This window comes from Rhinolophus ferrumequinum, chromosome X, assembly GCF_004115265.2.
Source record: "Rhinolophus ferrumequinum isolate MPI-CBG mRhiFer1 chromosome X, mRhiFer1_v1.p, whole genome shotgun sequence".
NCBI lineage: Eukaryota > Metazoa > Chordata > Mammalia > Chiroptera > Rhinolophidae > Rhinolophus > Rhinolophus ferrumequinum.
This window is the reverse complement of record NC_046284.1, coordinates 68,753,132-68,758,419: the sequence shown is the minus strand read 5'-3', so window position 1 is coordinate 68,758,419 and position 5,288 is coordinate 68,753,132. Positions and strand designations below refer to the sequence as shown.

The 5,288-nt window shown below is 40.0% G+C and overlaps 1 pseudogene; it reads right to left on the bottom strand.

Annotated features, from left to right (window-relative positions):
* Positions 1-1,372: 1,372 nt before the first annotated feature.
* On the bottom strand, positions 1,373-2,049 carry LOC117013414 (small glutamine-rich tetratricopeptide repeat-containing protein beta-like; annotated as a pseudogene).
* Positions 2,050-5,288: the final 3,239 nt, after the last annotated feature.

Here is a 5,288-nt window from a genome sequence, read left to right as displayed (position 1 = left end):
TAATCCATATCAAATAATTACTGAGTTTATAAAAATCTGTTTGTGGGCATATAATTAAATCCCACGTAGAAAATCCTGTACTTAGGGGCCTAGAAATTGATTTATTTAAATGTAGGTATATTTGAGAGTTTCCATGGTAAGGTCACCACTAAGGAAATTGTGCTAGTTAAAGTGAATAGTTATACAACGGACCTAACCAGGACCATTAAGGATTTCTAAATGTATTTTACTATGTAATTAGCATAACTGGCAATGCTAATGTTAACAATGCCAAACTGCAGGCAAGATTAGTTAAGAACTATGCAGAAAACCTGAGCATCCTACCCACCTTCACTTTTTATACATTCACAGCGTCTATTTTTTCTTTTCAAAACAACAACGCTTCCACCAAACGCTGCTTTCCACCAGCTCCTGAGATCCCCTGTCACTGATCAGAACGAGCAGCCTTAAAGATAATACTGGCCCCTAAGATATATTCATGACTGATAGCACTATCAAAGCTAAACCTAGATAACAAATTTCTTCTTCTCTCCAGATATGTTACTCAGTGGCAAATACATTTCTCCTAACCCAGCATGAGAAACCTTTCCTTTTGGCCATCTCCTCTTTCAAAAAGTTTGCTTACAGGAATTTGGAGCTAGAGAACTCACCAATAAACAGCCTTACTGTGCAATAAATATATTTTGCTATTAAGTCTAATGTACAAATACAATGATGAAGATTTGAAAATGGTACCCTGTCCAGTGCTATACTGGCACTTAACAAGGCTACTGATCATTCATTTACAAAAGAGTCATGTTCAAGTCTGTTTGTGATAAGCATATTGTCTAGACAGATTTATTCTTTAGGTTTGTTTTTGGTTTTGTTTTTAGTCCAGTGTCTACAACAAATACTTCAGAGTCATAACCATTTGCATTCTGGGCTTGGGTCCTGTCACGCAAGGTGGCATGCAGGGTCTCTAGTCCCGCTCCCCGCATAAGAACGCAGGATATGGTCAGGCCAAAAAGGAACACCCACGGAGCCATAGGTAGGGGAGTCATACCACTATAGTCTCGCTGGTGGCTGGGTTGGAGACACAGGAAGCAGGAGCCACACTATCTGCAACCTGCCGTCCACTTCTCTCTGCCAACCAACCTCACTTGCTAGCTGCAATCCGCTCTTGCTAGCTCAGCCACCATCTCCTTGCTAGCCCCCATTTGCTGCTAGCGTAGCCACGGCAATTATATTCGTGGCCAATGGCTCACTGGTTACTGCTGACAGCCAACTAGCCACAGCTGATGGCCATCCAATCACAGTTGATGGCCATTTACTACCCGAGTGAGGCCGAGAGCCTGGAAACTGTACTCCTGACTCTGTCCCCACACTGGCAAAGTCAAAAATGGTCTTCAGCGCTGCTGAAGGATCTGCTCAGGATGGGATTTCTCAGCTGTTCTATAAATTCAGGATTCTGTTGCTGTATGTATTGAGCAAACTTCTGTCCCACTTAGATGAGGCTAGATAGGTTAGTTAGGCCCTAACTCCAGCTGCAGGTCCCCCAGTGGCACTTGTCATGATTCCTGACATTACCTGTTAAGTTTGAGGATTCTGCATTAAACTTGCTGCCATTCTAATGAAGGCTGGATTATTTATTAAATTGGCCGTGCCAAAGCTCAATCCAGTTCTTGTAGGACTGCATACCTCTCTTAACTTCTGTTCAGCTATTCTCAGATTTGACTTATTGGAATGATTTTCAGGGTCAAGATCTAATGCCTTTTGATAACTTGTAACTGCTTCTTCAAATTTATTCATTGCAGTGAGGGCCAGCCCCATTCTCCCGTAGGCCTTGCTACACTTTGAATCAATTGTTATTGCTTTTTCACAATCCTTTATTGCAGCTGTGTAGTGACCTCATTTACTCTGAGCAGCAGCCTCGCTCTGAGCTCCATCGCTGAAGCAGCAGCTCAAAAGGCGCCAGGGACTTATGAAGAGGAATGGAATTGTCTGTTCTTCCGTTGAAGTGTCCTCTACCCAGCCTGCACATGTAGGTGTACACCATATCTGAGTCTCCATCAACTTCACTACTAATTTTTCAATTGCATAATTCACATTATTCTTCTTAGGTCTTGTCATTATATTTTAAGGCTACTGAAAGTGAGGTCTTTGACCAGTACCTGTCCCAAACTGTTATCCGCCTAAGCTAAGTAGAGCAATTGAGAATACACATTTCAAAACTTTTATAGCAATTCAACAGAGTGATTTTACGTATGTTGAATATAATGATAAAATAACTAGGGCTTGTATTTTATGTCTATTTCCTTTTCATTTATTCTAATCGTTCTTATTACATTTTACAAGGTTGCAGTCTGTGATTGAAATTTTTTTTAGAAAGTTCCTTCACAACAGCTGGTTTGAGAGCCCATGGTCTAAGCAATTTTTAGGTCAATGTGCAGTTATTACCTTTAAAAGTGTTTATAAGGTGCTACTTTGGGAGACAGATCTCAAACATAAGCAACCACTTACCCTGCTTCTTCCCTAACCATACTTCTTTGGGAGCCATAATGGGAGTCTAGAAAAGATGAGGATGGTAATTGCTACGAATACTTGCCCTTCTCATGCCATGCATTCTCCCCACCTACTGACTGATGCCCATGGAATACTATATGCTCACAGTTAGAATGCTCTGGGGTACCCACATACCTCTGCTCTACTGCTTGTATACCTAGCAAGAGTCAGTTTATGAAAACAAAGCCAAATGCTTCAGAAGAACTGAATAAAGTGCAGTTGCTCTAAAACACTTGTTCAATTGGGGTAGAATGACCACAGAGTGGGAAAAATCTGAAAAATTCTGCACTTACATTCATTTACAAATGTCGTTACTTTCTTTGTTTTAATTAAACAAATTGAAATAGTAACTGACTGTACAAAACTTCAATCAGCAGAAGTGTTCTTAAAGGAAAAGCCTTGATATCCATGTGAAAAGATTGTCAAATTAATGCACATTTGTATTATTTATGTTTTGATAAAACATTAGGAAATGAAGTCACACAATTAAGCTCGCGAACTCATCCTAGAAAAAGTGGTACACATCTCATTGCTGAATATCACTATGGTCACCTCCGAAGTACTCCCTTTGGGAAGCTATGCACCGACGCCAACACCTAGTCCAGCCTTCAAAGCAATTTTGGAACTCTTTTTCTGGAATGGCCATCAGAGCTGTCATCATATTACCCTTGGTGTCCTGAATGTCATCCTTTCAATATTTCTTTTTTCTTCAGGTAAAGAAACAAGTCATTGGGGGCCAGATCGGGTTAGTAGGGAGGGTGTTCCAATACACTTATTTGTTTACTGGCTAAAAACTCCCTCATAGACAGTGTCGTGTGAGCTGGTGCATTGTTGTGATTCAACAGCCATGAATTGTTGGTGAAATGTTCAGGTCGTCTAACTTTTTCATGCAGCCTTTTCAACACTTCTGAATAGTAAACTTGGTTAACTGTTTGTCCAGTTGGCACAAATTCATAATGAATAGTCCCTCTGATATCAAAAAAGTTTAGCAACATCGTTGCAACAAGTTTGTGAACTTAATTCTCAGACTTTGTATGTCTCACCTCTCACTAATTTTTAAATAGTAACCTCCAAAGTACTGTTCCCAATCACACTGTTTAAGAAGTACTTCTTACTGTACTTCTACAGTACAAACAAAAGGTTCAAAAGATATTCAGAGAAGGGAGGGGTTATTTTGTACTGAAATGTCAGGTATTACGTCACAGAGGGCTTAGAGGGACCTTGAAAGAACTGGCAACCTTGTGGTTGAGATGACGCGCTCCAACCAACTGAGCCATCTGGCCACCCGGGAACTGAGTGGCAGCTCATTGACTTCATTCTAGTTGCAGAGGATGCAGCTCACTGGCCCATGTGGGAATCAAACCAGCAGCCGCATTTCCCAGAGCTCGCGCTCTAAACAACTGATCCACCCATCCGCTCCAGTTCTGAGTTTTTTTATGGAATTTTTTGCATTCCCTCTATATAGTATAATGTCATATGCAAATAATGACAGTTTTACTTCTTCCTTTCAAATTTGGATGCCTTTTGCTTCTTTTTTTTTTTCTGATTGCCGTAGCTAGGACTTCTAGTACTATGTTGAATAAAAGTGGTGAAAGTAAACATCCCCGTCTTCTTCCTGATTTTAAGGTGAATACTTTTAGCTTTTCACCCATTGAGTATGATGTTAGCTGTGGGTTTGTCATATATGACTTTTATTATGTTGAGATATATTCCCTCTATTCCAACTTTGTTGAGAGTTTTTATCATAAATGGATACTGATTTTGTCAAACACTTTTACTGCACCTATTGATATGACTATATGATTTTTATTTTTCATTTTGTGTATCTGGTATATCTTGTTAATTGATTTGAAGGTATTGAACTAACCTTGCAGACCAGGAATGAATCCCACTTCATCATGTTGTAAGATATTTTTAATGTATTACTGAATTCAGCTTGCTAATATTTTTTCGAAGATTTTTGCATCTATGTTCAAAATATAGACATATCAGTCTATAGCTTTCTTTTTTTGTTATGTCTATCTGGTTTTGGAATCAGGGTAATGGTGGCCTCATAAAACCAGCTTGGGAGACTTCCCTTTCCTTGAATTTTTTAGAATAATTTAAGAAGAATGGGTGTTAATTCTTTTTTGAATGGCAAAATTCACCTATGAAGCTGTCTGGTACTTTTGTCTGTTGGGAGCTTGCTGAGTACCGATTTGATTACATTAGTAGTATTTGGTTGGTTCAGATTGTCTGCTTTTACTTGATGCAGCCTTGGAAGTTTCTATCCTTCTAAGAAGTCATCCATTGCTTCCAGATTGTCCCATTCATTAGCATATAGATGACTGTATTATTTTTAAAAAATACTTTTTATTTCTGTGGTGTCCATTGTCACTCTCCTCTTTCATTTCTGATTTCATTTCTTTCGGGCCTCTCTCTTTTCTTGCTGAGACTGGTGAAAGGGTTTTCAATTTTATTTATCTTTTCAAAAAAAACCCAAAAAAACCACGGTCATCAAAATGGCGGTGTGAGGTGAGCCTCTGTGGATCTTCCCTGGAATTTACAGCTACTCGAACAACTACGACTTCACGGAGGACTCGCTGCACAGCAGACAGGCGGGATGAGAAGGCCCAATACTGAATTCAACTAAAAGTGGGCAAATCACGCGAGCAGGGGAGGAGGGAAGGGAGAAGTGCGGAGACGGAGACGCGCGGGCACAGAATACAGACCTGGCTCAGTGCTCCCAACTCCCTGCATCCTGGAAC